General features: G+C 39.7%; 1 pseudogene; it reads right to left on the bottom strand.

Annotated features, from left to right (window-relative positions):
* The window catches only part of LOC118997460 (oligosaccharyltransferase complex subunit OSTC-like), a 52272-nt pseudogene extending 34364 nt beyond the window's left edge, over positions 1–17908 (bottom strand).
* Between the last annotated feature and the right edge of the window lie 5304 nt (positions 17909–23212).

The raw sequence follows: 23212 nt of genomic DNA, 5'->3' as shown, positions 1-23212 counted from the left end.
TATGGTTAAAAGGCAGGAAAAATGTAGATGGCTCAGGCCAACCTGATGATCTCATTACAATGATTGGATTACCTTTCAGTTAATCTTTTGTGTATTCTTACAGCTTTTTTCTATGCACATACTGTTTTTAAACCACTTAATAATCTACAAAGTTTGTCCATGTAGGGTACTAAAACAAGCTGGAAAATATACAGCATTTTCTGCCATGTGAAACTGGAAATACACAGAAAGTACATTTAGTGCCTGAGTGGAGAGTTCAATACAAGGGTTCAATCAGAGAAGATGGTTTCCATGATTCTTTAAAAACTGATTAAGTATCTTTAAGGTTTCTCCTTAAAGTGTTTCTCTGCGAAGTACTGTGATTATCTATCCCCTAAGCTCAGAAGACTTTGAAATAGTGGGTGTGGGCTGTGGGTACTTCTGTGGCAGAGATGTGTCTCATTTCAGGCATAGGGGGGGAGTAGGGTGACACTACTATACTAACCCTTTCCTGAATGCTCAGGCTCTTTGCTAGGATATGACCTTCTCAACTGAGCAATATTTTTCATTGGGCCCATTCAGGCACTTAACAGCATTTACTGTTCATAGAGAATTAGCTTACAGAGCATATTAAGTATAATGAGATAGGAAACGTGATCACTATCCTTAAGGGAACAAGTCAAACAAATTGGGAAGAAAATGTGTTGGCAATCTTTGCTTCAAACAAGTCAACTCATGTGAGCAAAGCACCTGTTCTGAGATGAGGAGTTCAATATAGCAGTAGTACCTGTCATGTGAGTTTTTAACATAATTCATAGCATCCTCAATATACCGGTATCATCTTTTCATCCCCTCTTACAAAAAATTTCTGATCCTTTCTCCTTTCTCCAAATTCCTAGCTTATGGAGGCCCCACATGTAGAACTTTTAGTGCTGTAATTGAGAAAGTTCTGGGCAAACTGGGATGAGTTGCTAACCACTATTCAAAGTAGGGCTGCTTGACTATACACATCTGTCCATCCTGCAGTAATCACCTCGTCTCCTGATCAATCTTTGTCATTTGGTGATGATTTTAATACCAGACTTACATCCTTCTTTCCATAGTACAGCTGGCTCATGTAGAAATTTTGTCTATTCCCTGATTTTTGAACTGTCTTCATCTTGTCCCTTACAATCTTTTTCTCACCCTTCTTTATGACTGTAACTACAACTCACATGGTATAGTCTTAGATTTTTTCACTATGAATAACTTCACTACCCCCAGAATTTCCATTTCTAACACCCTGGCCCCCCAAAACCACTCCTCTCTTTTCAACTCACTGCCTCTCTGCCAGTTGTTTAGTCGCAGTGGATCTTCTAATCCATTCACAACCGCTGATTTGGGTGTCCTCCCCCATCCCCGGTTCTTATCCTCAGTTCCTCATTGTCCAATTACTTGCAAACACCCTCAGCTTCCTTGCCTCCCTCTTGGCCTTCTCAAAGGTGGAAGACCAACACTGGCAAATTCCAAGTATTTGCAGAAGGGTACTCTTGGTTAGTGGTTAAGCGTGTGGGCTCTAAACCTACACTCCTTCAACTCTGGGTCCAACATTTAGTAGTTAGTGGCCTTGGGTAACTTTCTTAACAAACCTGGGCCTCAGTTTCCCCATGTGTACCTATCTTGTGGGTTTGTTGTGGACTCAAAGGTATCAACAAAAGTAAAACACGTACAACAGTGCTTGGCACAAAATGAACACTCAATAACTGTTTTCCAAGCTTGCAGTTGATTGTTGGAGAAAAACGTCTAACTATTCTGACCGATCTCTTTTGGATTTCATGTGTGTGTGCCTCGGTCTCTGCAATTCAGTCACCCTCAGTCCCCATTTTCTTACTGATTGATTTTCTGTCTTAGAGATTACTGTTTCCCACCTCCTTCTTTCTCCTCGGGTTTCCAACTCCTCTCTTCCGTTCCTCACTCTCGGTGGGAGACGGCATCTTATCTCCGGGAGAAACAGGAAATCGGAATATAACATTACTTTTCCACCAACTAGCCTGCCCAATTCGGTAGCCTTTTGTTACTGTGAAAGTGCCTTTCCCTGTTTTTAGGAGAGTCTTCTACTTGTTCACTAAATTCCATCTCTTCTCACTTTCTCAAGAACTTTACTGCCAAACTTTTCCTGTCTTGTATCGTTGCACGATTCCTTTCCTCTCTGCTAAAATGCCTTGTAATATTAACAGTCTTAAACAAACAAACAAAAGAGAACCCTCTCTTGCTTCCATGCCCCCATGGCTACCAACATATTTATCACTCTTTAGAGCCAGCCTCAATGTCTCCACAGTCTCAGCTCCCATCCTCACGACGATTCTAACTAGGCTTTTATTCTGCTACTTCACTGAAACCACACCCCAATGGACCAATGTCTTGTCCAATCTGAGGATCTGTTCTCAGTCCAAATCCTATTCTGCTCATCACCAGTGTTTAATGCAATCAATTATTTCCACTTTCTTTTTATTTATTTATCTTTAGAGGGGAAGGGAAGGAGAGAGGAAGGAAACATCAATGTATGGTTGCTTCTCATGCATCCCCTGCAGGGAACTGGCCCCTGCCGGAAACTGTCCTGCAACCCAGGAATGCGCCCTGACTGGGAATCGAACCGCGATCGTGTGGTTCGCAGGCCTGCGCTCAATTATTTCCACTTTCTTGAAACTTTTTTTTCACTTGGTCTTAGGACACCACACTATTTTAATGTATCATCTATTTTTTTCAGTCTCCTTGACTAGATTCTCCTTTGGACCTTCAAATGTGTTTCAAACAGTGGAGCATTCCAGAGCTCAACCTAGGCTCTCTTGGGCTTGCTGAAGTAATTGGAGTGACCAAAACCAGGAGAAATTAATTTCATAGGTTTCATGTGAGGCAATTAGAGCTGTGTTGCAAGGAAGGGAATAAGCATAGTTTGTAATGAGTTACTTATGATTATTTTTCTGCTGAATTTTACTTAATATCAGATCATTTAATAGGAGAATTTTACTGCGATAAATTCAGTTCCACAATTGCTTCATGGGCCCTGGCAGTGGACAGGGGAGGGAGGCTCGGAGATGAAGCAGAAGACTTCTTGCCAACACATTCTTGAGAGTAGTCATGTTATTTATTGTTCTAATTTAATCAACAAAATTAAATAACTAAATCAACACTAGAACTAGAATTCTTGGTGGTTCCAGGTCTTCAATTAAGTTCATTAACTTACTTGCCTCCCTGATTGAAGTACAATAAAGAATAAAGTGCGGCTAAATTACAAGTTTAAAAGGCATTCAGGTGGAAAGCTGCTGGAAAGGGCAATAAAATAGCAGCCACACACACGGAAAAAGACCAAACCATCTTTCCCGTCCACGGCCGACTTCACCCCAGAGCTGCCAAAGAACCTACTCTCTTTCAACAGGAGCCCCGATTTTTCAACCCACTGGTACTAGGATTTTTGTGCTGGTAAAATTGGATTTTCTTTTTGGAAACTGATTTTTGATAAAGAAAAAAACTAGATTAAAGATGGATAATTCTATTTTATTATTAAAATCCAAAAGTTGACACAGTATACACCAAACCACTCTAAAAATAACAACAGTGCTGATTACTTTCTACTGATGACTTACAATTAGCTCCTGATATCTGTTATAATCTTTTGTTCCTTACAATGACTGGATGGGGCCTTATTATCCTTCGCAGGAAGAAACTGGGATTCAGAGAGGCTTAATAATTATTCCCAAGGAAATGAGAAACACGCCCAGTCCTCTTATTTCCAAAAGGAAAGGGGAAGGAAACAATCAAGTCCCAAATACCATGCCTGGACCTTTGGTGTAACTCTCTTGTTCGATCAGAAGTAGGGGTTACGAAATGGATTGTCGTATGAACTTCACGCTTGGCACTTGTGTGATTACAGGAGTGCGAGTCTGCATGGCATTTTGAATTAGAGAAATTTGCAGTCCGTTACAACAACTTGTTCGCATTTCAGCATTGCATTTTTGTAGGCGATGCTTATTAAGTCCTTGACCCTATAAAGAGCTGAAGGAATTGTTATTTCACATCAAGATTTTTTCCCCTTTTACATAATGACTGCCCAAGCATTTCTTCTTGGCAAACCGGCTTATAAAACCTTTAGCCCTCACTTAAAAATACAGTTGCTGGGAGTTAGGTTCTTGATCTGCTGCAATCAATGTTAGCCTTCCTTATTTTAGCATCCAGGAGCGAGCAAGGGCAGGGCATGTAACTACCGTGTTAATGGCAGTTTATCCAGAGAGCTTTACTTACATTCATTGGTTAAAAATCGGTGAGTTTTGCTCCTTTGTGCAGTCTAACACAGTGGCGTGCGTCTCGGCAGGTGAGTGTCTGAATAAAAGTTTGTCGAATACAACAAATTGGATTCTAAATTGCTCTTTGTTAGTGATGTATAACGAATTTCCTTTCTGTGGCTGCTACGAACTCTTCTGTAATCAGGTGTAAATATTTTAGGTGAAGAATAAAGTCCAGGTGGATTGGGTGGGAATTGAGGGTTGAGAGAGGGCAGGGTGAGGGCGAAGGAAGCGAGAGTGAACGTGCAAGGCCCGGAGGCTGAAGTCTTCTTGGAGAATATTGATTTTCCTTGTGTTCCTTCTAAGTTCTCTAGCAGATAGCCAGCTACCTCTTTAGATTTTTATCTGTTTAAAGAAAGAAAATTGAGGGAAAAAAATCCCCAATTCTCCACCCTAAGAGTAAAAAAAGATAGAGATATAGAGACTTTAACCTACTGTCCTTTTTAATTTTTATTTTTATTTAATTATTTTTCAAGTACAATTTCCTGTCTTTTACTCCTATCCCCCAGCCCCCGTGCTCCCCACCTACCTCCCATTTCCATCCTTCCCGCCCCAGTTGTTGTCCATGTGTCCTTTATACTAGTTCCTCTAAATCCTTCCCCGTTTCCCCCTGAAATTCCCTCCTCTCTCTCCTCTGGTCACTGTCCCCCTGTTCTCTATTCAGTTTCTTTGTTTTCATTGTGCTTGCTTGTTTGTTTTGTTGTTTAGCTTCCTGTTAAAGATGAGATCATATGGTATTTGTCCTTCAACACCTGGCTTATTTCACTCAGCATAATGCTTTCCAGTTCCATACATGCTGTTCCAGAGGGTGGGAGCTCTTTCTTTCTTTCTGCTGCATAGAATTCCATTCTGTATATGCACCATAATTTTTTTAATATATATTTTTTAGATTTTATTTATTTATTTTTATTTTATTTATTTATCTTTAGAGGGGAAGGGAAGGAGAGAGGAAGGAAACATCAATGTATGGTTGCTTCTCGTGCATCCCCTGCAGGGAACTGGCCCCTGCCGGAAACTGGCCTGCAACCCAAGCATGTGCCCTGACTGGGAATCGAACTGCGATCATCTGGTTCACATGCCCGCGCTCAGTCCACTGAGCTACACCAGCCAGGGCTGCACCATAATTTTTGATCCATTCATTTACTGACGGGCACCTAGGTTGCTTCCACCTCTTGGCTATTGTAAATTGTGCTGCTATGAACATTGGGGTGCAGAGGTTCTTTTGGATTGGTGTTTCAGGGTTCTTAGGATATAATCCCAGCAGAGGAATTGCTGGGTCAAAAGGCAGGTCCATTTTTAGTTTTCTTAGAAAATTCCATATTGTTTTCCATAGTGGTTGTACCAGTCTGCAATCCCACCAACAGTGAACTAGGGTCCCCTTTTCCCCACAACCTCTCCAGCATTTGTTGTTTGTTGCTTTGTTTATGATAGCCATTCTGACCAGTGTAAAGCGTTATCTCATTGTGGTTTTAATTTGCATCTCTCTGATAGTTAGCGATATCAAACATCTTTTCATGTGTCTCTGGATCCTCTGTATGTCTTGTCCTACTGTCTTTTTTTGTTCAGGAGATGAAGTTTTAAAAATAGATTCGGGGGTTAAAGACCTAAAATGAGAGTTTGGTAAATGACAACCTTAGCACCACTCTTTTTAATGCCAGGCTGGGTGTCTTAAGGAGCTCACGTGATTCCCAACTAGGAGCTTATCATTGTGGCTAATACATTGTAAGGTGTAACTGATTTAATTCAACAGACATGTTGAGTGTTGAATATGCACCATAGTTGGTGTTAAGTGTAAGAGGATGGGTAAGATAGTCCTGATTTTTAAAGAGCTTGCCGTCTTAGGAGAAGCGGGCAGGTAAATAATTGGGAACACTTATTCATAGGAGCTTAAGTTCCATTTTAGGTTATGAATGAATTGTCATGGAAGCAGAGAGGAGGGAAAGCAGAGAGGAGGAATTTGGTTTAATTCTACAAAAGGGACATTCTGACTTTGTTTTGGGAGGTTTGTATTGAATACACAGTAGTCTGGAAGGAGTTCAAAAAGCATGGTGGAGGACAAGGTTTACCCAGGGTTTTGCCATTTGGTTCTATTCAGTGATTTGGGAGGATGAGTGAAAAACCTTCTACCCCTCTCTCACCCCACGGGGCTGTGTTCAGTGCCCGGCAGATAGCATGCGCGCCTGGACTGGCCTGTACGGGTATTTCCTCCACCTTGGGGTGGTCTGTGTACCTCACTAGTCTCTTCAGAGGGATGTGCTACAGTCACGTGAAGGGTTTCCTTTTTTCCTTTCAGTTGGAAAAGAAGGATGGAAAAGCCAGTACCTCCAGCTTTATTCCTCTCCCACCCTTCACCGTCTTTTCAGATTCCTTCTTTGGTTCTGGGGTGACCTCTTATCAAGATATTAACTTTGTATTTTTCTTTAGAACAGAAACTTATATAACATGGTTTTGTGTTATTTATGTATATGTGTATATATACATATTTATATATATACATATATATATATATATATATATATAAATGCTATCTTCCTTTGGTATTTCACAGATATGCTCTTTCTTTGCTTTTTGATAGGTATTCCAGGTTAAAGCGTTTTTAAAATAGTTTATCATTAGAATAAAGTAGAGCTGGTGGCCAAGAAATTCAATCTCATTTCTAAAGAATTGAAGCATTTCACTATTTAAATAGTTTTTTCCACAAGATGGCGCTGTAGTTCTTCCAATTATTTAAACTATAGCAGTACAGGGTTTTTATTTTATTTTTTAAAACCTTTCCAGGGTCTGGATGGAAGCAGGCAAAGGGAGGAAGGGGGATGGGACATCTGTAATAATGTCAGCAATAAAAATAAAGAAAACAACCATTTTCCTCTCCCCCATCTGTTTACATATGAAAGTGACACATAAAGAAAGAATGTGAGACTTCACTTACAGTCAAGTCCAGCTTTACTATCTGATTTTAGTGCCATCCATCAGAACCGCCATAGAAGAGAGAATGACAGGAATTAGTACATGGTGAATAATTACCAGAATGAGATATCGATATGAACTTATCGATATGAAAGTGAATACGATTCAAATCTTGAGTATGAATTAAGACTTTTAAAACAATTGTGGATAAAATTCTTAGTACTACTTGTAGTTTGGGTGTTTGAAATGAGTGAATTGTGTAGTTGACCGGGATTTGTTTTCTAGACTAAATATTTTGGTGTTTAATTATATTCTCAGTTTTGTTCTGAATAATTTTTAGTTTTATTGTTTTGAAGTTCAGACTTTCCAAAATTTGCTGTTGAATCAGTTTGCAATAATGATTGAGCCCTTCTATGTGTAAAACACAGTTTCAGTCACATGTGCCCAGGAAAACAAAATTTCACTATTACTTTCTTAAGAGCCACTAAATCTGAAAAGTAAAAAAAAAATTGCTAAAATATATTTAGAAGACTTAGAATTGAAATATTTGGGGAGTGGATTATTGCTGAGATTCACTTTGAGCACATTGGGCCTTGTAATTAAAATTACATATTCATCCAAAGTATTAGAGATTTTAATCAATGCTTAACATGGTTTCCTTGTTAGAATAATAAATTTATGAAATTAAAAAAGTCCAGTATGAAGAGAAAACAAATACATCACTGTGCAATTCTTAATTATGACTGATTACAATGAATTTGTAATACACCTACTTTTACAAAAAGATCACTTAAGTTATCAATGTCTGAAACAACAGTTTGTGTTTACAAATTGCACATCTGTAAGGAGTGAATTAGTTAATGTGCTAATCAGAAAACTGTTGCAGAAGAGAAGACAGGCTGAGGGTCCCTTGTAGCCATTCACTCTTACTTGGATCCTACAGTGATGAGTGGGCGGAAGCACCATGGCTGATTTCAAAATCACTGAGTGCGTATTAGCAGGTAGGTTGGTGCTGGAAGTATTTTATTTGCACCTTGTACACCCTTATTGGTACCACTGCCAACTCTCCTCCTGAAGGACCGTGATATGTTGGGCACGTAGAGCAGTTGTTTAATTCACACAACAGCGGCGTGGAGCAGGTCCCGTGACTCTGCTTCCCAGACGAAAACACGGAGGCTCAGGGACACTAGACAGTGTTCCAAGCTCGGGGCTCAGGGGCCGGGATCTAAATGCAAGTTCCTGAGACTGCAGAGCCTGTTAACCAGTCCACGTTGTGTGGCTCTTAACCACCAGCCTGCGTTATACGTGTAACTGCCATACCACGTAGGCCTTGGTGAAGGCGACCAATTTAATATGAAAGACTACGTTCTTAATGTGTAAGAAATAGCATAGGCTTTCTTCTTGTGTTGTCTATACCTACCAACAGACTTAGTCCAAAGGTGAAATATTCCTAATTCCAAAATATTGTTAGATTCTTAAAAGAAAAGAAATCAGTTTTTAAAAAATACTTGAGAAACCAAAATGGCAACTGAGGGGCTTTTTGTATTATTTATTGGGGGAGATTTCCCACATATTCTGTTGCCAAATACCTAAAAGTTATTAAACTGTGAATACCTTTGTTTTTATTTTCTCAAAAAAATTCTCGGACCACAATAAATGTTATTTTGAAAAATTTCAAACATGTGCAAAAGTAGAAAAAAAGCATATTAATAGTCTACTATCCACTAGCTTCAACAATGATGAATTCATGATCAATTTTTTTGATATTTTAATTTTTTTCAATTACAGTTTAATTTAGTATTATCTGCTATTAGTATTGGGTGTACAGACTAGCTGTTAGACACTCATATACTTTATAGAAAGGTCCCTCTGATACTTCAAAAACCCCCTGGCCCCACACATAGTTTTTGCAATATTACTGACTATATTCCCTATAGTGAAAAAGGAGAAAGGATTATAAAAAGTCCAAATTGGTAGCTACAAAACAGTCACAGAAACATAAATTATAGTTGTGAACATCTTTTGAAAGAGGCTCAGTGGTTGAAAGAGATGGATTTGGGTAAAGTGAAGTCAGAAAAATACAATTATTAAGGCTTATTTAAACCCTAAATTAACCCCAACCCTGAAGAGTCTTTGGTTCCCTGAAAGACGCTGGAAAGAGCAACTGGGCTGTGCACAGCAGCCGCAGACACAACCAGAGTCGCAAAGCAGAGCCGCCCACACCTGGCAATGGGCGGTTTCACACCTGAATTGTTCTCTCCTTCATCCGTCTGTCCAGCCTCATTCGACAGCTACTTAGTAATTGTACCATATTCAATTCAAATGTCTCTGACTCCTCTGTTGTGGGCGTTGTGTGAGGTACTGCAAGACTTAACTTATATACAGAATTAAATGACAGATTCAGTGTGCTCACCTCAGGATGTGGTATCTCTTACTGCACTGCTCATTTAACCGTTCTGGGCGATGGAGATTTCTATTGTCAGCTTGTTTGAATAGGTGATCGTCTGTCAATGGATAGAGTTATGGAATTCATGTATGGGTAATGAAACTGACCTAAATGTTTGGCATTTAAAGGGTTTGATGTGTGTTTTACATGTAGTCATTCACAGACTTAGGCAACAAAGTGCTGTGTGATACCTACACTGTAGTCTCCTCGAAGTGGTGATAATAATAATGTTTATAATAATGTTTCTAATAGTAAATGTTACTTCTTTGGTGGGAAGCCAACTTCACATGTTAGTGCTATAAAGATTTCACTGAAGAGCTGCCTCCATGAGTCCTTTTCTAGAAACATCAAAAACGTGTGTTATCTTGGGCAAGACACTTCCCTTTGTCCCGTAGTTCCCTCCTAGATGAACAAGCTGCACCAGACGGTCTCCAACCTCAAGTTTAATACTAAAGTTTTATAGTTTTAGGGTTTGATTGTCCTCCTGCTCTTAGGAATTTGAAGAATTCAACTTTAAAATTTCACCGCCAGGTAATTCCTAACAAGTTATCTTACACAGAGAAGAGAGTAAATTTAGTTGAGTGAATGAAATGCATATATAGCTTTAGACCAATGTCAACTTTATATCATTGTAATGTCTATTAATTGAGCCCTGGCTGTGTGCGGGGCACTGATCTACAGGCTGGGTGGGGACCAAGCAGTAAATCAGGATTAAAGTCCCTTTCCTTGTGTAGTTTACAATCTAGTGGGGAGAGATGGATAATAAGTTTGTAAAATAGTAATGATTTTAGATATCAACAAATGCCCTGCAGGGTAATGGGAGAAACTCGAGGTGGGCAAATATGTGTGTAGGGAGGATGGTCAGGGGAGGCCGTTCTGCTACGTGAGGACCAAGGGTCAGAACAACCCAGGCATGGCGAAGCTGAAGTGGAGGGTTATAAGTCCCATGTAGGTTGTCATTTTCAAGGGGCATGGGGTGGAGAGGCTGTGAGTGAAGAAGGCTGCTGAGATGGGGCTGGAACTAGGTAGTCTCAAGATTGAGACAGTCCTCTAGGACTTAGTAAGAAGTTTGGATTTTATTCAAACTGCAGTGAGAACACGAGAAGGTCTTAATTTTATATTTAATTCTCCTGTTACATAAATGTACATCCTGAGTGTTACATAAATGTATGTTCTGAGTGTTGAGTCATACTGAGCCAAGAATTTTCTTTCCCCTCCTCGTGTCCATAGTGATGGTGCCTCATTGCTGTCTTTGAAACTCCTTTCTAAAATGACTTCATTAAAGTGGGAAGGAAAGCCTTTCCCTGCTATATTTCCACCATCACTTGGAGAAATGAGAGGCAAGCGGGGTAAACTCCAAGAGGAAAATAAACTTTATATTTGTAATCTAATTTTAGAGAATTTAGTATTTGCAAATTACTTTTACTCAGTGATATTTCTGGCACAGTGGGAGCCAAATTCCTATTATTGTGAGAAGGAGTTATAAATTTGTGATACCCTTAACATTCCCCTTCATATTATGAATTAAAGTTGAGTACCGTAGACTCATTTTAGAAATACTGATTTTACTTTATACAGGAGTCCTTCCTTACCCATGGTTTTACTTTCCTTGGTTTCAGTCACTTGTAGTCAACCACAATCTGAAAATATTAACTGGAATATCCCAGAAATAAGCAATCCGTAAGTTTTAAATTGTTGGCCATCCTGAGTAGTGTGATGAAACCTTGTGTGGTCTGCTCCATCCCCCTCCCCCGTCTCCCAGGCCAGGACTCATCCCTTTGTCTGGCCTGTACTTCCGCCTGTTAGTCTCTTCCTTGCCTTCCTGGTTATCAGTTCCAGTGCTGCAGTACGGTGATGCCTATTTTCATGTAACTCTTATTTTACTTAACAGTGGCCCCAAAGCGCAGGTGCGGTGAGGCTGGCAATTTGTATATGCCAAAGTGAAGCCATAGAGTGGTTTTTTAAAGTGAAAAGGTGAGTACAGGACGATGAGATATTTTGAGAGAGAGACCACAATTCACATAACTTTTATTACAATATGTTGCTGTAATTGCTCTATTTTATCATTAGGTATTATTGTTAATCTCTTACTGTGCCTAATGTAGAAATCAAACTTTATCATAGGTACATATGAATGCAGAAGAAAGCATAGTATATATAGGGTTCAGCACTGTCTGGGGTTTCAGGCATCCATGGGGATCTGGGAACGTATCCCCTGCAGATGTGAGGGACTCCCCATACTGGGGTAAAGGCCCATTCTCAATATGACCCTGGAACGCAACAGAGAGAAGGGGAGCTCAGACTGACGTGCACTGGTGCCCCTCCCTAAGAGTTGTGTTACATAATATAAGAGGCTAGTGACCTTTGAAAGATAACTGGGGAGTTGACTGTGTTTACTATTAAATGGATGCTTACATATAGTGGGGTTAAACATGTGTATAATGATAGTGTCTAGCTCAGCACAATTTTTTCCCCTCAAAAATGTGAAAAGACAAATTATTACATATAAATGGTAATGTTCTGGTTTGAACCAAAGAAAAGTAAAAGTTATATATTTTGCCATATTAATGTTTGTTTTGGGGGAAGTCAGTTAATGTCTTTGAGCTTCTGTTTTCTTGCCTTAGAAACAAAATTGAACCAGATGACTTCTAATGAGGCTTATGTTTCAAAATTCTTATTCCATTTGATTAACACTGATAAATTATATACAAAATATAGGAAGGACAATAGAGGATAGAGTATTTGTTATAACTTTATGATCAGTTTTGAATCAGGATGATGGAAGGGAACAGAATAAATACATTTTAAGATACAAGACTTTTCAAATATGGATTAGTAATCCTTCAAAGGCCACTAGCATCCCATATTATACACTAAAACTCTTAGGAAACAGTATCCCTCTTTCTGTACTTCAAACTTCAAAGAGTATCCCTCAAACTGCCCCTTCGTTTGTGCTTTCCTTCTCTCTGTTGCATTACGGGGGCATATTTAGAATGTTTCTTTACCCCAGTACAGTTGCCCCCCGCCCCTGTTATCTGCTGGAGATACGTTCCCTAGTGGGGATCCCCAGTGGGTGCCTGAAACCTCAGATGGTACCGAACCCTATACCTACCGTGTTTTTTTCTATATACATACATACTTACGATAAGTTTACAAATTAGGCCTAGTAAGAGATTAATGGCGATAAGCTTTTTATAGCAAAGATGATATATTAAAAAAGAAGGAATCTTAACATTTGTAATATTTTTCTCTGAAATAAGTGGAAATTGAATTCCAGAAGCCCCTAATACTGCCCATTTCAAAAGCAGTTGCTGGAAAGAAAACTCCATGTGTGTTATTGCCTCCTGCATGCGTTTTCGCATTCTTAGGACCTGCAGTTAGTTTTGTGAATCTGTCATGACATTAAGTCACTGCTATTGTTTCTTGCCTCTCTTCTAATCATGAGGTTCTCAGTAATCCAAAGGCACATCATAAAATGAAAGACAGTTCTGAGTTGACAAGGGAATCCAAATTCAGTCTGGTGATGATAACTTCTCTTGGGTTTGGGTGTGTAGATATTTATATAGGAAACATGAATATCGAAAGGCCAGTTGATCTCTTATATGAGGAATATTTATCTAAAACTTTCTTGAACAAGAGTTAAATAAAAAAATGAAAAAATAAAACTTACTTGGAGATGATTAATATACAGGATTGAGAGACATCTGAAGCGTATTAAATTCTATAATCCCCATTAAGTGAAAATTTGGGTCTCAATATTGAAAATAAAATTCAGGAGATTTGATGTTTTTAGTATTGTTAATTTTTTTTTGAAAAATTTAGGCAGTGGAGAGTTTATGTTTAGGAAAGCAAAAACCCCCTAGGTGACAGAAGACTTAAGGATATACCCAAGTGCTCTAGTTCCTTAAGACATAATCCAAGGCCTTTCTTTCTTCTCTCTACCTGCTTTTCTCGGTCACCATCTCTAGGCGTATGGTTCCTACTGTCAACGTCTTCGGCCCAGACCTCTGCCAGGACCCAGGCTCCTTTGTGACCTGCCCGCTTGGCATCTGCCAGGGGCTGTGTCACCAGGACCTCAGCTCAACAGGATGGAAACTAAACTCCTTCACTGGTCTCTTGCTACCCAATTCTCTTTCAACTCCTTCTCAAAAAGAATGATACCCATTCACCAACAGCATTAGCCTGAAACTTTGTCCTCATCCTGCGCTTCTTCACATCGGATCCATCACAATATTCTGACTTTTAAACCGCTTATAGATCTTTTTGAGTCTGTTCCTTCATAGGTAGTTTCCTGCTCTGAGCTGCCCTTCTCTCTCATCCAAGCTGCTGGGATGACCCCTAACTCATCCCTACTGTCCACTCTTGTCTGCTTAACACATGTAGTCAGCATCTAGGCAGGAGATTTTAAAAGGCAAATATGATCATTCATTCTCCTTCTGAACACCCTGCATAGGTTTTCCACTGTCAACTATGAAAATGTCAAAATGTGAAACCTGGCCTCAATGACCTGCATAATCTGGCAACTGCCTGCTTCACTTGCCTCATCTTGACATAGCCTCCCCTTCACTTTTTGGGCCCTGGTCACCTTGACCTATGAATTTCTAAAATGTGCTATATTCTTTCCCTCCTCAGTGTCTTCATAAATCCTATTTTCTTTGCTTGTACTCTTTCCTGTCTATTCTTCAAATTAACTCTCTTTGGCCCCCAAGAAGCAGTTAGCTCCTATTTATTATTCTGCCCAAATATAATTTCCATAGAGAAGTCTGTTTTGATCTTTTAAAAAAAGGGTCACATATTCTTCATAAACACTTTTTTACCCTGTTGCTTTTTTCATTCAGCAGTTTTTGGGTTTCTGCAATGCCGTGTGCTCTCTAAAAGCTGGGGATGGATGAGAGGGGATTGATGACTAGGGTAGGACAAAACAAGCTGATTTCATGTGGCCATAAAGATGATAAAGAAATTGAACTATTATGTTAAAGAATGACTTGTGGGAGGTACTTCAGTAGGGCATTTGCAATGGAATTTAATGAGTGTGGTTTATTTTGTTTGTTGAATGGCTGTCTCCTCTGCAAGGACACAAGTGCCTGTGAACTGGGACTTTGCTGCGCTTGCTCTTGCAGCATCCCCAGCACTTGGCACAGCACTTGGCACAGTGCCCAGCACAGGGCAGACTCAGTAAGTGTTGTGGAAGGATTGCATGTATTTCACAGGGATGTCATAACAAAGTGCCTAGTACTGGGTGGCTGAAAACAACAGACGTTTTCTTCTGTCACGGTTTTGGGGGTCAGAAATCTGGAATCAAGGTGTCAGCAGGGCTACCCCACCACTGAGGTCTTTAGAGAAGAACCCTTCCTTTCAGCTTCCTAGTTTCTGGGATTCTCTAGCAATCCTTGACAGTCTGGCTTGCAGCTGCATCATGCCAGTCTCTGCCTCTGTCATTAGGTGGCCCTCTTCTTTGTGTGACTGTGCCCTGTCTCGGTCAAAATTTCCCTCCTGTTAGGATGAAGACACCAGTCATTTGATGAGGGCCCACACTAAGCCAGTATGACGTCATAACTGGATTGCATCTCTTAAGACCCTGTTGCCATATAAGGTCACGTTTGCAAGTGTGGGGTGAGGGTTAGGCTACAATGTATCTTTTCAGGGGCACAATTCAATCCACAATATTCACTTCTTGAAGTTAAAGGAAAATTAAAAGAGTTAATGTTTAAAAGTTTATACAGTGTAGTTTTGACTTATTTTTAAGTAAGTTGTATGTTATATACAACTATTTGAAAAGGCATTACTATTTTACTTTGTGTAAGCATGATGAATTATTGTTATTTGCTCTAGACTAGTTAGCTGAATCCCAATGGCACTGATTTTCATGCCATCCTAAAAATCAGTACCAGCCTATGAACCAAATTCACCACTGCTCTCTATTCCCTTAGCAGACAAGAGCTTACTTCTTCATGTATTAAAAATAAATGAATGTGGAAGGGTATTCATAACACTCACATCATAAAAATTCATCCTGACATTTTTGCAAAGACTGTGTGTAGAATGTTGACATATTTTTGTTATAAAATGACAGTGTTAGTGCAGGTTCTCATAGTGACCACGGAGAAAGAGCAAACAAAAGGAAAAGAGTAAGTTATGGGACAACCCACGCCTGAAGGGAACCTGTCAGGCCATAGAATGGCAGAAGCACCTTCTGAAAAGGTGCAGACGTTCTTTTGTGTATGACGGGAAAGAGGAGGGTCACCAATATTCTCTGCTTTATGCTGTCTATCTTAGAAAAAGTCATTCCTGATTTTTCCATCAAATGTCACCTTGCCCACCCTTGAATTCCATTAACACCTTGTCTTTAGTTTCTTCAAATGACCCTTGCCTCATACTTACTGCCTACACTGTTCTAGGTGTTTTACATGTATTAACTCAACTAGCCTTCACAATAACTCATTTCCCTTGCACAGCTGAGGGACTCAAACACAGAGAGGATACAGGACTTGTGAGTTGGAGCCACAGTTCAAACCAGTCTACCTCTTGGGTCTGAGTTCTTACCCATCATGCTCCACTGCCTGTGTTGCAGTGAATTTTGAACTTCTTTTATTCCCCCTGCCAGATTGTAAACTGCTGAGAATTTGGATACTGTGTCTTTCTTGTATTTGTATGTCTCCTAAAATCTAGCTCAGTCTTTTTGTGCATAATACATACTTTATTCAGTGTCTGGGTCTTGGACTTCTATATCATGGTTTACATATGAAGATGTTCATTTGGAAAATAGAATCCTGAGTATATAGAAATAAAAGAAGGAAACTGACAGAGGACGGCTTTGGCACTCCCAGCCTCCATCTTTGGGGCTGCTTCCTTCCATTAGCCCTGTCCCAAGTCCCCCCTGCTGGCCATAACATTTGCATTTAGGTGGGGATTTAAATGTCCTCACTGAGACTAGCAGAAGTGTTCCCCTCTTTAGGATTAGTCATATTTTTAAGGAATTAATCACTTTAATGATTTCTGCCACCAGTCGATAGAGGAGGGAGGTGCTTATTTGAACAGCAGAGCTACCCCTGAGCTACAGAAATTATACTGGTTTTTATGTGAACTAGTATTTTATCTGTCTGTGGGTAAATTTGCACTTATTTGTGCTGCCTTTGTGTATACATACAAGGTTAATTAGAAGCAGATAAGAAGTTTAATCTTTGATTTTTAAATCTGGAAATTCTGAAATAAGGCAGCCATGTTGGTATTCATTTGCTTTGTAGGAAATTCTGCTACATGAGAATTTAAACTTAATTTTGTCTTTTTATTATGTGATGTGTGTATCACAAGCCTGTGGGCATTAAATGAGCTTTAGTAAAGCTGCAAATAAATAAAATGGGAATGTTAATAAACCTTGTAGCTCATTAAACATTTGGATTCACTGAGTATATATCTATTAATTTTAGATGAGACTACATTAGGAAACCTTTGTTACATGGAAGTTATAATTACATGAATAATATATTCAAATTCAATACAAAGCATCTCCTTCCACATCTTTTTACTGACAATTCTTTAGTTAGAAATTTCAAGGAACTGAAAGACTTAACATGTACTGATTAAATATGCAAAGGTAACAATTTATATTTCTTTGAAAGATTTCAAATTTAAAAGATATGTCCAAGTGGATTCTTTTCTCGTGTCTCATTATCTTCTTAATCTATTTTAGCATTTGTGAGCTCATTATCTTATTAACAAAGCACACTTGTGTCTTAACCCTCTTTATTGTTCTGTTCCATTTGTATATTTGAAAATTCTCCCTTAGATTCTTTTAAAATTGAATGCTCCAAATTATTCTTTTTTATTTCTCTGTAGAATATTTTTCTTTCTTTCAAGAAGTTCTTCAATTTCTGACCTAAGGTTTTTATGTGTAAAGACTAATTTGAGTTTCATAGCTTTGTACTACAATCATTTATTAAAATAAACATCAGCTTGTTAATGTATGGCTGTGGAGACAGTGTAATTTATTTTCTGTTTTTGTTTGTTTGGGTTCCTTTGGAATTGGGTTTATTTTTACCATCAAATTATGTATCAGTTTGTTAGGGTTGCTGTAACAAAGGACCACAAACTGGATGTCAAGCAACAGAAATGTATGGTCCTACATTTCTGGACTTTTGAAGTCAAAAATCAAGGCATTGGCAGAGGTTTCTTCTGAGGGCTGTTTTTCTAGGGCCTTCTGCATAGATTTTGGTGGTTTACTGGCCATTGTTTGATGTTCTTTGGCTTCGAGAACCATCGCCCTGATCTCTACCTTTGTGCTCATCCGGTGTTTTATCCTGTGTGGTGTGCCTCTGGGTCCAGATTTCCCAGAGGGTCCCAGATTTTCATAAGGGTGCAGTCATATTGATTAGAGCCTGCGCTAACAACCCTCTGTGGCATTGTGATCTACAGTAAGAAGTATATCTTGGTCTTCATCCTCCTTGCTAGCACACATCTCCTAAAACCTTGGGGTTTTCTGAGTGTTGAGGTTGTTGAATGCCTTTTGTTATGTTAACGAGGTGACTTTGGGAGAGCACCTAAGGGTGGGACTGGTTGCCAGTGGAGCAGACCAGGTGGCATCAGGGTGGGAATTTTTAGTCCCACCCCTCAGGCTCTGGGGATGGGAGAGGGGCTGGAGGTTGATTCAATCACCAGTGGCCAGTGGGTTACCTATCATGCCTATGGAATGAGCCTGTGTAGAAACCCTAAAGGTACTTTGGAGAACTTCTGGGTTGGTGAACAGGTGGAGGTGCTGGACGAATGGTGCTCCTGGAGAGAGTAGGGGGGAAGCTCTGCGCCTCTTCCCCATGCACCCCTTCCATTTGGCTGTTCCTGAGTTATATCCTTCTAATTGAGTAGGTAAGTAGCTCTAGCAAATTAACTGAACCAGAGGAGTGAGTCATGGAAAACTCGGATTTATAGCCAGTTGGTCAGAAATATAGGTAACAGCCTGGACTTGTGACTGGCATCTGACGTGGACTGCTGTCTTGCAGGACTGAACCCTTAACCTGTGGGACCTGAAGCTATCTCTGGGATAGTGTCAGAATTGACCTGAATCATAGGACACGCAACTGGTGTTCTGGGAATTGCCCCTTGGTGTGGATCACCGTCCCCCCGCCACACACAAATATACACCAACACACACACCCTAGACTTGGTACCAGAACCCTATTTGTCTCTCAACTTAACTTGATCTTCTTAAAAGACCTTATTTTCATGTTTGCTTTTTCTATTGCTGAGAAAACTGAGGCTTAGGAATGTTAAAAAATTGTTAGAGATAGGTAAATGTATCATTTGGGATGTTGTGGCTATCAGTAACTGAATACCCCCAAAGTGGCCTCTTCAAGGCACTGATTTTCTCCTGTTGGAAGAGATCTGGCAGTTGAATGGTTGAAGGTCTGGTTAATTCATTGGCTGAGCAGTGTCACCAAGAACTCAAGCTCTTTCTGTCTTTTTACTCTATCATTCTCAGCATGTTGACTGACTTTTTCAGGTACTTTAGGGCCATGTGCTCATGCCCTCAGTAAGGAAGGTGGGAAGTACAAATGTGGTCTTAATGTTCTACACTGAGAACCAGGGACTGCGTGCGGAGGGGAACACCCATGGCTGTTTGGTCGAGTCCGTTAGAGGGGGGTGCTGTTAATCTCCTCTGCATGCTGCTTTACAAAAACTAGTAATAGGAAGGCTACTTTTGGAAGTGAAAGATAGAGAACTCATATTGCCTGACATAAAATAATTAGTGAGCAAGGATGGAGGAAGGAGGTTCTACAATGTGTTTGGATATGAATTGGTTAGAGGTATTTAAAAATGTACTTGCCTATACAAATGTGAAAAGAGGAAAACTAGGATTCTGAGGTTTCTCTGATTGGCGGAAGAATGTACACAATCACGTGCATATATACACAGGTATATGTGTGTGTGAAGTTAACATAAGCAGTTTAAGATTAATACAGGCTAGAATAGATTAATATAAAGTACAATAGAAATGTTTGACTTTATAAAATGCTCCAAAACATATTTTTTCAGACCTTGGAGTTGATGCAAGCTTTGGATTTAATATGGGTTACTGTCTAGATGGAGAAAGAGAGGCTCATTTGCAAAACAATTTAACAAATGAATGTCCTTTTCATATAACAGAGAAGATCTGAACCTTAGGATAAAAAATGGCATCATCGAATTTAATCATATATTTCAAGTTTCTTATTAGTTTTTTACAACTCCCACCATCTCATTGATGCATTTTATCTGAACAGATCTTGCTGCAATGGTTCCATCTACTTTTGCAAACCTTGCTTTAAAGGAAATGTGTCAAACAGAGAGAGGTGCTTGCGGAAGAGTGACCCCATACCGTGAAAAGACTTCAGACATTGAAACAAAAATGTTACTTGTTTTCTACTGCTGCAAACCAAATTACCACAAGCTCACTATCTCAAAACCAAGTGCTATTATTTATCTCAGGGTCCCTGTGGCTCAGGAGTCTGGGCGCAGCTTCACTAGGTCCTCTCTGCTCAGGGTCTGACAAACTGCATTTTCACCTAGTGGGTTGACTGAGAAAGCATCTGCTTTTGAGTTTGCTGAAGTTGTCGACAGAATTCGTTTTCTTGAAAGCTTATGGCTGAAGACTCTGATTTTTCAGTGCCTGTTGGCTGGAGGCATCAGAGTCCACCTGGAGTTTCTAGGGGCCATTCGCAGTTCCTTACTGAGTGTCTACAACATGGCATGATCATCACTTCATCAAGGGCCACAGGAGAGTCTCTGTCCCTTAGGGTCTCTGATTTCGGGGGAGGGGGTGGTGGTTCAACTGTTCCTGATTAAGCCAGGCCCATCCAGGATAATCTTCCTTTTGATTAACTCAAAACCACTTCACTTGGGATCTTAATTATACTTGCCAAATTCATTCATCTTTGCCATATTCTATGGGTTAGCAAGTTCCACATGCACTCAAAGGGAGAGCATTAGACAGGGTGTGCACATCCTGGAATGGGAATCCTGGGGCACCCTGGGGCCTGTCTACCACATTCACCTAGAGAAGGCTCAAGTGGACGCAGTAGCAATGTGATGGCCGTGTGGAATATATTCTATCCTCAGTTCCCAATTAGTTACTATTATCCCCTTTTTACAGATGTGGAAATGAGACTCAAGGCAGACAGTTTGGCCAAGATCACTCAGGAAGTTTACTCACTCAGGGCTAGTCTGTCTGAATTCAAATCTTGTGCTCTCTTCATGTTATAATGTTTACCTTGCTCAACTGTGTAATCATCGTGGAATCAAACTGAGACTAATAGGTAGAAGCTTTACAGAGATGGGTCATTGGACATTTTCTAATAGAAACTCTACCATGGTGGGGCATAAACTTAGTTTAGTGCAATGTTTATTATAATCCTGGCTGCATATTAGAATCACCAGGGGAGCTTTGAGAGTGTACCGATTCACAGGGATCCTCCAGTCATGTCAACAAAATGAGAGTAAGCCTTAGTCTTTTGGAGTTTTTGTGTTTTCTTATCAGTAAATGCCCCCAGTGAAATGTTTGGTTTGAGGGACATAAGAATGTAGTAAATAACAGGCTGAAGCGATGTTTGCAGGTGAAAAGGGCCTTTATGGAAAATAGTGGCATCTCTCTCAATCCACGTATTTCAGTAAAAGTAACCCAGCTATTCGGCAGGAACACTGCAGAGGGTTTGAGGATGAATGCTTGGTTGGACTGGAAGACTTTTAAAATCTCTTCTGTTTTGAGAGCCCATACGTCTATACTGCTGGTATTCAATAAATGTTAAATATGATTTATAATGGGTCCACCTGAGTGGTCTGAAATTTTGTTAATTTCTGGATACCTGCATTCCACACAAACCTCACAAAAACTGTCCTGTTGGGATGAGGAAGACAGATTGGTGGTTATGAGGCTGCATACAACAGGAGTGTGTAGATGTGATGGAGAGGAGAGCATCACCTCTAGAGGTTTTACTGGGAAAAAGGCCGAGAAAGATGGACAGTGAGTGATGACTCTTTAGTACTAGCTTCCACAGTATTCCAGGGTTATTTTTTTTCATTTACCCCCTGTGACTGCTATAATAGTTTCCATTCAAAAATGTGAGCCTACTATGATGGTTGATTAGTAACAATTTATTTTGAGTTCAGTTAGATCCTGAACCCATTTCATTTACTTGATTTTCTATTTCACTTATTTATTTAGGTTGTTTTTATATTTTCAAATTTCCTTTATACTTTTTCTTTTCCTCATTTTATTTCCCTTGTCTACATTATAACATTTTAATGTCTTTCTCAACGTCTTTATCTTCCTAACTTTAAACCTGCAGCTGTTTGCAGTTTTTATAGAGTTTAGTTGGCCTGTTGATTGCCTACCATCTGCTGAGTCAGCACTCTCTAATTCCTGCTACTTGTTAAATTACGTGGGCTCTTCCAATACTTTCATTTCTATTTAGGCATCCTTGAAATATATAATGCAGATTTTAGAAATGTAAATATAGCAGGTGATGAAATACTCCATTTCGGAAAGTAGCGATTGCGAGCGTGAATTAAAGGCGTTTAGAAAAGCTGTAGGTTGCCGTGCAGCAGGTATCTCTCGGCCCGGCCATGTCTGACCATGTCTGAACAAACTGCAAGGGTTGGTGATCGGTGTCACCTAAGGAGAACAATGGGCCAACAACTTTATGGATATAACTAGCACAAATTACCAAGCAGTGGCAGTGTTTATTTTATAATATATTCCGCACTTTTTGCTGTGTTTCTACAAAATGCAGACAGCAGAGTCTTTGAAGAGACTGTTTTGCATTCTAATTGCTGATTCTCAGTAAAGTGGTGTCTGACCTTGGGCTCTGCGTTTATATTTGGAAGAAGCTTCTGAATAAGTTTCAAATTATTGGAAAGAAAATTGTAATCTCCATTTACTTCAAGTGTATTACTTTCAATTCCCACATGTCTGTGAGCTTTGCCAGTCGCCACTACAATGAAATGGTCACAAAAGATGACGACTAGGTAGGAGTTCTGTAGAAACACATTGCACGTGTTCCGTTTCTTCATTAGTGTTCTGTGGTGGTCGTTTGAGATCAGACGGCAAACAGGAGAGTGGGAAGGCATCTGTTTTCTTCATTTACTGAGAAGATAACCTTGAATATGGAAGAAAGCAAACTGCTATTAAAAAGCCATGATAAATTATTGATTCAAAGTCCTGCAAGTGGTTACAAATAGTGTCTTTTCTTTTTTTAATGCTCACCTGTGAACATTTTTTCATTGCTTTTAGGAAAAAAAAGGAAGGAGTGTTAGGGAGGTGGGGGGGAGAGAGAGAGAGAGAGAGAGGGAAAGGGAAATGTTGATGTGAGACAGAAATACCAATTGGTTACCTTCCATATGTGCCTGGACTGGGGATTGTATGTGCCCAGACCAGGGATAGAACTTACCGCCTAGGTATGTGCCCTGATTGGGAATCAAGCCCTCAACCTCTCTGTTTATGGGATGATGCTCCAACCAACTAAACCACAGCAGCCAGAACAAATATTTTGCCTTTTAAAAAATATTTATTTATTTATTTATTTATTGTTTAGAA

The sequence above is a fragment of the Sturnira hondurensis genome, unplaced genomic scaffold (assembly GCF_014824575.4).
Source record: "Sturnira hondurensis isolate 20B ecotype Veracruz unplaced genomic scaffold, ASM1482457v3 Scaffold0013190, whole genome shotgun sequence".
Classification (NCBI taxonomy): domain Eukaryota; kingdom Metazoa; phylum Chordata; class Mammalia; order Chiroptera; family Phyllostomidae; genus Sturnira; species Sturnira hondurensis.
Note: the sequence above shows the minus strand (reverse complement) of the source record. Positions and strands in the feature narration are given on the sequence as shown.